The sequence below is a fragment of the Ctenocephalides felis genome, unplaced genomic scaffold (assembly GCF_003426905.1).
Source record: "Ctenocephalides felis isolate EL2017-DRISC unplaced genomic scaffold, ASM342690v1 CF-g0.4_SCAFFOLD_01886, whole genome shotgun sequence".
NCBI classification, from domain to species: Eukaryota; Metazoa; Arthropoda; class Insecta; order Siphonaptera; family Pulicidae; genus Ctenocephalides; species Ctenocephalides felis.
In genome coordinates, this window is record NW_020538040.1 from 102,103,866 (window position 1) to 102,114,093 (window position 10,228).

Here is a 10,228-nt window from a genome sequence, read left to right on the forward strand (position 1 = left end):
GTTTATTTCATCCCCAAAAATATTTTATTTTTTGTTTCATAGTCATTGCATGAAATAACATGAAATAATTTCATAATAAAAAATACTAGTGATAATAAAAAGTAAGAAAAATATAAAATAACTAGTTGGTATTGGTATTTTGCCTTGAGGCAAGTTACATGAAATTCCCGATATGTGTAGATAATCGACTTAATCAATAAAATATAAATTAATTTATGAGTGATTAAAAGTAATCCGGGTGGATTTATTACACATAATTGAAAACGAACGAACACGTTAACTTGAAGTATTTTCTAAAAGCAAATTTTCAAAAATTAACAATTTTTATATTTGAACCAGTTTCCGCAGGACTTTAATAGTTCAGTATGTTTATTCAGATCAAGTACTCTATCTTTATACCAAGTAAATCGTCCAATTTTAATTTTAACAAACGTCAAACACACTACTCATTTTCTCAAACTTTGATGAATTTTTTAAATTAAATTACTTGTCGTAAGACCGTAATATTTCTGTAAGTTCTATAAGATCATGATATATATCGCAAAAAAAAGTTCCATAAACAGCGGTTCAAATTTTTTTTCAACAGTTAATTACAAGAAAACGGCTCGGTAGATTTTCACCTAAAACTAATCAGTATCATTTCCGACTAATATCTTTCGAACAGTTTTCGATATTTTAAAATCGATTCGGTAGTATGAGCTTAAATGTGGACGAAAAGTTTAACACTTTTTCCAAATTACAAAGAAACGGCTTGGCAGATCACCGCACAAAACTAACAAACGATAGTCCTCACTGAGATACATCAAATGGCTTATAAATTTCTGAAATCGGTTCAGACGTTTTTGAGAAAACGTCGATGAAAGGTCTAATTCTGACAAATGCCAAAAAAACGATATTAATTTTTTCAAACTTTGAAGAATTTTTAAAATTAAACGACTTGTCGTAGGGCCGTAATATTTTAGTATGATCTATAAGACTATGGTATCTACCGTCAAAAAAATCATGAAAATCGTCGAAAAAAATTTTTTTAGCATACTATTACAAGAAAACGGCCCGGCCGATCTTTACCAAAAACTAATCAGCACGATTCCCAACGAATATCTTTCGAACAGTTTTTAAATTTTCAAAACCGATTTACAAAGAAACGGCTTGGCTGATCGAAGCGCAAATTTGATAAACCCTAGTCCTCAACGAGATACATCGAATGGCTTTGAAATTTTTGAAATCGGTCCATCTGTTTTTGAGAAAACGTCGATTTACGGCAAAAAATCTGTTTACATACACATACACACACACATACATACTTTTTCCAAATTTGGTCTCATTCGATTCAGAATGGCTTGAAACGTCGAGAAAAAATAAAATTAGCGAATCGGATTTTTTCATGAAAACATAAACTTCTCCTTCGGGAAGTTAAAAATGTAAAAGTTAACTTGTTTATGCAAAAATAATGATATTATGACATTGGTAAACTATATAAATTTCTCTAGAGTAAAAATTTTCAATAAATTATATACGTAGACTATAAACTTACAATTAGTATATTTAATTGTGTTAAATTGAAATTGATAATAATAAAGAAAAACAATTACAATAGTAAAGTAAGAATAAAATGTCGGGCAATATGTTAGCAGATAATCGAATCGCTGAAAATATTTTCAAAATGGTTTCATTACAAGGTAGGAGAGTGGGTACGGTCGTGCCACTTTTTTTTGATCAGCAATAATTTTGCTAATATAACAGCTATCTGGGAGAAAAGTAAATTAAATGGTAATTTGAAAATTGGTCTACGTGTAAATACTAAAATACTGACCTTAAATACGATGGATTTGTCTTAAAATATAATCATACAAGATAAGGGCGAGTGTCACAACCGTCCACATCCACGGAACGGTTGTGACAGGCATAAAAATAAGTTAAAAACAATAGGTATGACCACCAAAATGGTTTATAACGACTTTTGTTGTCCTTAACAACCATATATGTAACGCACAACACAACATAATCATTTAAATAAAGCTGACGAATATAATATTAATATAACATTAATAAAATTGTAATGAAGATTTGATTCTAACAAATATTGATAAAAAAATTAAATAAAGATAACAAGCAATCTTTCTGAAATCTTTTTCTCTTGTATTCATTCATCCTTCTCTTTTTCTTTCGTATTTTGTGTTAATAACTAAAGTTAGATTTTTATCTATTTAATCTTCACCAGAAAAAAAAACAGATAAAACATGTCACAACCGTGGCCACAAAATTTGTCACAACCGTACCCACGTACACTTTTGAAGACAAATCAATATTTTGACTGAGCTAAATTATCTAAGCAAAACCTAGTTGCTGATAATTAACTACTAATGTTCAAGTTACAGCAGAATAATAAACAAAGCAATCTACCCGTATACAAGTAACAGTTATTATTAAAACAAATAGAGCATAAAAACTTACTTTTGATTCTTTAAAAGCAATTATGGCCACAGCTCATTAATTAATTTAGGGTTCTGCTTAAAGCAACAATGGGAAGTTCTTCGAACGAACATACTTCTTCATACTTCAGCTTTGTGCCCTATTTAAAAATCGGTATTGTTTGGCTGTTATGACGAATGTCACTACCGGTACCCAGTCTACCATACTGTAAAAAATTTTAGACATAAACATTGAATTCAGAGTTATTTAATAAATTTTTTTAAGCTTGTAACATTTCGTAATGTTCTTAATACTTCATTTTCAATACTTTTTGTTTTTTTTTCAATTTTACATGAATTGATCACATGCATTTTAAATATTATTATATATTAATATTAAATATATATATATATATATATATAAATATATATGTGTGTGTATATGTGCGCAAATACATAGGCTTATATTTCTACAAATCTTATGGATAAGTTGCGTATAACTTATTGTGTCCTTTATCTGCGGCGGGTCAAAAGATAACCTCGCCACCAGCGGAAAATAATTTCGCGTTTTAATATTATAAATATTACTATTATTATTGTAACGATAGATCAAAATGTATATGTGTATGGTCCTGCTTAAAAAATAACAATTCGTTATCACTTCCGCGTATTGCCAATATAGAAAATACAATTGATCACCGGGTTTTTGCAAAAAGAATAACGAGATGTAAAATTTATATTCAAAGAAATCTAATGTGTTAATTTATGTTTTGTATTAATTCAATGTTTTAAACAGCTAATAATAAAAGCTATTTTTTATGATGTTGTGTGAATAATTTTTACTGATTTGAAGATCTAAGCTAAATTATCTAACAATAAGTAAGCAAAAATGAATTGCTGTTAAATAATAATGTTAATGTTCAACTTACAGCAAAATAACAAACAAAATGATCTATCTGTATATAACGAACAGTTATAATTAAAAGAATTTGAACATGACATTTTTTGACTCTTTAAAAGCAATGCGGTCTACAGATCATATTAATGTAAGGCACTGACTGAAAGCAGTAATGGGAACTTGTTCGAACAATCAGACTTCATCTTTCTTCCTTTAGACCCTAAATGAAAATCAGTAGGGTAGAGCGGGGCTAGTTGAGCATAGGGGCAAGTTGAGCAATCAAAATATCTCAAAATTCTATTCTCTATCTATTCACCGTCCGTTTCGGCATTATATGGCGGAAAGATAGAGGTTTGGGTGAAATAAACATCCCGCGATCGCTAGTGGCCGCTGGACAAATGAGTGAGGCTCACGGGCGTTTTGTTTATTTTGAGACCGAAAAATAAAAAAGTAATTCATCACGAGTTTTCGTCTGGTTTAGCCAAATGTTATTTATTTTTAATCAGATAAATGTTATTCTTACATATAATTATAGTACTTTTAATGTGCACAGAGATTCTGGGTATAATTCTCACGGTTTTTTTATAAACTCACTTTTATTTTGAAATTCCGAGTTGGGGTTAGTTGAGCATAGTTGCTAAACTTGTTCTGTCACTAAGACAATTACCATTAACTTCCAGAAATTTATTATTATTTTTAAGATTTAAGCTAAGTCTATGAGTAATAATATAAAGCAATAATGATTTTAAACAAAAATACTGAATATAATGGTAAAATAATTCCTAAGATACAATATTGTTTTGTTGATTCTACTTTTGGTTAATTATTCAAGGGAAATTACTATAAGTTTTGTTTTTTCTGTCAATAAAGACTATAAATATAGAACTGGTTAATAAAAACTTAGTTTATTTCATCACTAATCGACATTGAACCTATGATTTCATTATATTTTCTTAGTGCTCAACTTGCCCCACCTATGGGGTGAATTGAGCATACTTGACTTTTTGCATTTAAACAGCTGTAGCTTTTAAATTTTACTTATTATCAAAAAATAGTATTAACACTTTTGTTAAGCGATAAACAACAAATCCATTAAGCCGTATAGCAATTTATTTAGACTTTTCATTGATGAGCTACATCCGTTTAAGTAAAAATTTGCTCAACTAGCCCCGCCCTACCCTATAGTTTAGCTGTTATGATGACTGGCACAACCGTACCCAGTCCACCTATATATAAGTAAGTTTATTCAACTTACGCTAACAATAGGAGATAAGACCACCTACAACTAGTTCATTTTCTATTTAACTTCCCGTAGGGTAAGTTATAGTAATCGCAAAAAAATCGAAAATGAAAATTTTTATATATCTTTACGTTTCAAAGGTTTCTGAACATTTTGGCATACCTTAGAAAAAATAGATATGTGTGTGTATGCGTGTGTGCGTGTGTGTGTGTGTGCGGATACAAATTTTTGTCGACGATTTCGGGAACACCGATTAACCGATTTGAATAATTCAAAAAACTTTCGATTCGTATTGATAAGGAGACGTGCTGATTAGTTGTTGGCGGAGGCAGGTCTAGCGGTTCCGAAGATACGGGGCAAAAAGTGCCAAAAATGGTAACTTGGTTTTTAAGAGAACAGAGCGTCCGAAATTCAAAAAACATTTTACTTATATTAACAAGATGAACAACTGATTAAATTTTCATGAAGGCAGGTCTAGTGGTTTCAGAGATCTAGTAAAAAAAGTAAAAAAAAATGCCATTTGGCGGTCAAAAATTATCATTAGACATACGCACATAAAATTTTCAGATATTTTATAGAGATTTTAACAATAAGTATAAATTTTGTTTACATTCCTATGGGTTCCGTACCATTGTTTATCCCTTAGACGGCGACGCGGCGCTTACGCGCTTCGATATTTCGTCTCTATGCAGTTAAAGTAGTACGATTGCTTTGAAAAAAGTTCAGAACTTCCAAAATACTTCAAAATAAAGAAAACATTTTTTCTCAAAAAGTTTTTTGTTTCAAAAACAATAATTTTTTTTCAAAAATTTATAGTTTCTAAAAAATCCTGTTTTGTCACAGTAATTTTTTTTTCAAAATGCTAATCTTTTTTAAAAAAATACATTTTAGTCCGGGAAGTTCCAGCAATTTGCCTTAAGGCACGATGCCATGGGCCCCTCTAGTTTTTTCACTACATATTATATTCAATTACAGAAATACCGCGTTTAACGCGGAGTATACGTTCCATCAAAGTAGAGCGCAATGCGAAACAGCACTAAACGAGGCTAACTTACATGGAAATATTGGGGTTAGTTAGCCTCCCGCGTTTTCAGTGTTCTGCCTTCTTGTGACAAAAGCATCTATAGTCGTTTGGCTTTTTTTGCGTTGCATTGTTAAAAGTTCTTCATAAACGGATAAATCACCTATAACACCACGCTTTTCATTTGAGCTCTTGTCAAAATTCGTTCCATTTTCAATAAATTGATTCATTATTTCAGTCACACAAACTACTTTTTACAAACGTCATCGAAAGTTTTTTTTGCTTTTCCGCTGAATCACTGCTGTCAACATTTTTGTTTTCATCTTGTTCAGTTAATTCCTTGAGCTCACCATTAGAAATCCCTTGAACACTGGGTTGAAATAAAAGAGCGCTAAACGATACGGCGTTAAACGGGGTATTACTGTACTTGCTATTATTGTGTAAATTATTTTCTGAAATAATGTGTGAATTATACTTTGATATGAAACCTAGGTTTAATTATGGAAAATATAAGTCAGTAATTCAAATTAGCCTATATGATAATCCTATAAGAGCGTCAATGTAAATTAATATATAATCATAGAAATGCAACAAAATAGTCACAAAAGTGACTAGAAGGTAATAATCGTATTGAAATGTGTTTAGAAGACTGAAAATTGCTTTTGAATATTTTTATATAAAAACGTATAGTTATCCCATACCTGCAGTTTTAACCTGTTTTTGGTACCATTCTGATTAAACTATTTTGCAATTGCAAACTTGAAAACATTATACTGAATTTACTATAATTACCCTACCCTACTCGCGTAGGGTAAGTTAAAGTAATCAAAAATAATCAAAAATGAAAATTTTTGCATATGTTCATGTTTCAAGACCATCGCCCATAAAAAAAAAATTTGTATGGTGTGCGGATACATTTTTTCGTCTACAATTTCGAAAGCATGGATCAACAGATTTGAATGATTTAAAAAAAAGTTCGATTTCTATTGATGGAGTGCTGATTAGTTTTTGGCAAAGGTCCAGCCGTTTCGAAGACACAGGTTAAAAAGTGCAGGAAATGGCAATTAAGTTTTTGAGAAAACAGAGATTTTGATATGAGTAATATATAAAATATTTAACTTATTTTGACGTAACAAAGAATTGATTGACTTTTTGGAAAAGCAGGTCCAGCGGCTTCGGAAATCCATTAAAAAAAGATTAACAAGTGTGATTTAGCGGTCAAAAACGATCATAAGACATATGTTCATCAAATAATCAGATATTTCATGGATAACTCAATAATAAATTTTTTTTCACATTTCTATGGGTTTCGTGCCAAGATTCATAATGCTTAACCATTAGACTGCAACGAGGCGCTTATTGGCTGTGATATTACGTATCTAAAACAGCTACGCAACGGGATCGCTTTTAAATAATTCAATATTTTCAAAAAAAATTAAAGCGTTTTGAATTTTAAATTACGATACGGAAAGTTCCAGCAATTTGCCTTAAGACTTGCCATGCATATCAATCAATACAAAACTTGGCTTTCAACACCATTGGCTTTAATTCAAAATATCCCCTGAATTGCGAAGTGTACTATTTTCATTAGAAAGGCGTATATACATGATAGTCAGGCGCAAACAAATTAACAACGCCTAGCTACCCTAAATGAAATGTACCTTGTGATTTCTATTGAGTAAAACTGACAAAAATAATACGTGACAAATTTTCTGTGTATTATTTTGCATTGCATTTTTAAAGATAATGAATATATAAGAACTAGATTGTTATATGTGTACACAACCTATCGCGCACACTCCTTTCATACTCTAATATGTACTTCAATGTCGAGTTTTTCTAAGATCTTTATCTTTATCTTACATTAGATAAGAGCATCCAAAATTAAAATATTTATATTAAAATTATATTATAATATGATCAAAGAATTTTTATTGCTCTTTATATTCCAAAAATAGCGTTTTGTGTTCTTAATTCAGAAATAACTAATTTAACTTCGTTCAAAAAATATACAGGAGATGATCATTTTATACAAATTACTTTAAGATAAAAGAATAGCGTTATATGATACATACACTTTAATAGAAAGATAACATTATATGATACATTGTAACATTAAGAATACCAGCTATATTTGGATAATTATACTAACCTCGCCTAATTATCAGAAAAAGTATTTTCAAATGTCGGCGTATAGTGCAAACGATTATTGCATGAGCTATATATAGTTTACGACTTAATTGGAGCAATAAGCTTATGAATGATTATTCAATCGATATGTAGCTAAATAAACTTTCGTTTGTTTTTCTGACAATACAAATAAATAGATTCGATCATGAGGTCGATCATATTTACTTGAGTGAATGCAAATATATAAAAATTAGGCAAAGTGTCTTAAAAAAAGTTGCATGAACTTCCAAAACCTGTAAATGATAGAACGATAAAAATCGAAATGTTGATATTTAGATCAAATTTTCAACTTTTCATTTGAAAATTCGGTTTCCAATTAATATTTTCCAGAAAAAAATATAGTTGGGTAGGGCGGGGCACAAAGTTCCAATTTAACTTTAAACAATTATATTAAAAAAACAAAATCAGTTACATCAAACAAATAACACATATCCAACAAACTACAAACAAGCTGCAAACAAACAACTATCTGGCTATGTTCAGGAAACTCCCAGCTAATTCACATCACAAATATATCACCTGGCCCTTTTTACGCCATAGGCGGGGCACACTGCTTCTTCCAATATTGTGCAAAATGCACAAGCACTTTCAAGGTACTCAGACGATATATAAGTCCTGCTATTCTCTGCGATTTTTGAGTTTTGAGAGCATCAGCCCATATGGAAATACCATATGTAAGCACCGAAGTAACCACTGATGATAGTAATATCCTTCTGGTTTGTTTTAGGCCTCCAACATTAGGCATCAGTCAAGCAAGACTCGTCCTAACTACTGACGCCTTAGCACTAACGTGTTCCACCTGGTGATTGAAACTCAATCGAGCATTACGCCAAGGTACCGGATGTGATGTGAAGTGATCTTCAGCTTGATGGTCTCATTTTTTTTCTATTCGTGATAAGAACAGCTTCACATTTTTATTGTGCTTACTGGAGGTCCATTATACCCATCCAGCAACTAATTTTTTTCAAGGTTATGTCAGATAGACTTACGATATCATCAATTTGTTTGAAAACAACTACTATGCCTACATTATCTGCATATGCTACTAGTTTGACACATGATGGAATCTTCAATCTCAAAAGGCCATCGCACATAATATTCCACAGCAAAGGGCCTTCGCGTGAATCGTACATCAAAATTCTGTCTGTAAATTAACTTGCGATTATATTGCAGAGGTATACCGATACGTTCGTGTCACGGAGTGTATTCATAATGCAATCCCCGTTTGCGTAATTGAATGCATTTTTGATATCTAATGTAGCCACTAGACAGTACTACTCTGCACCACCCTTCCATCTGGTTCCAGCAATTGCTTCCTTGGCAGTATTATCTACCAAGTTTAGTGGGTGAAGTACTGGATCTATTCTTTGGTGAATTATTCTTTCAAAAAAAAATTCTGCTGTATCCAGCATGCATATCGGACAGTAGGATAATGGTTCATCTTGTGGTTTTCTTCCTTTGGAGAAAAGTATTGCTGTTCCATGTATGTATGTGTGTGTGTATGTATGTGCGGATACAAATTTTTGTCGACGATTTCGGGAATAATTAAAAAACATTCGATTCCTATTGATAAGAAGACGTGCTGATTAGTTTTTGGCCAACAGGTCCTGCCCATTCGAAGATGGTGGGGTAAATAGTGTCAAAAATGGTAATTTAGTGTTTGAGAGAACGAAACGTCCGATTTGAATGATTCGAAAACATTTTACTTATATTGACGAAATGAAAAACTGATGAAGAATTTTGGAATAATAGGTCTAGCGGTTTCGGAAATCATTAGACATATGCAAATCACATTTTCAGATATTTTATAAAATTTTTAATAATAAAAACAAATTTGTTTACATTTCTATGAATTCCGTACCAATGTTTATTCGTAAGACTGCGACGCGGCGCTCACGCGCTTCAATATTACGTCTTCGTGCAGTTAGCAGCAGTGCGATTGCTTTGAAAGGAAGATCAAAATTTCTAAAATATTTCATTTCTTTTCTTTAATTTAATTTTCGGTACGTGAAGTTCCAGCAATTTGCCTTAAGGCAAAATGCGATGCACCAATAGTTATATTATTTATTTGTTTACAGTTGTAACACAATATTAAACATAAAATGTTGACCATAAGATAATTTGCAGAAAAATACTATTTTAATAATACCAACATCAGCATATAATAAGGTAAGTAATAAAAATAAGTTTATGCATATATTTGCACATACAGATACTCTACACAAATTATTAATCGACCTTCAAATCTCTGCCGAGTGCATATATTTGCTAAATGCTTATTGGCCTATGTAATGGATTGGTTAATAGTTAAAGAAAATATGGAACATAAATATGAAAAAAAATATTAGCGATAACCTAGAACTCTTAAAAACATTTGGTTCGGGAAAAAAGAAAGAACTGAAGATGCAACTAGTGGTGTATGGCATCGTGCCTTAAGGCAAATTGCTAGAATTTCCCGTACTAAAATT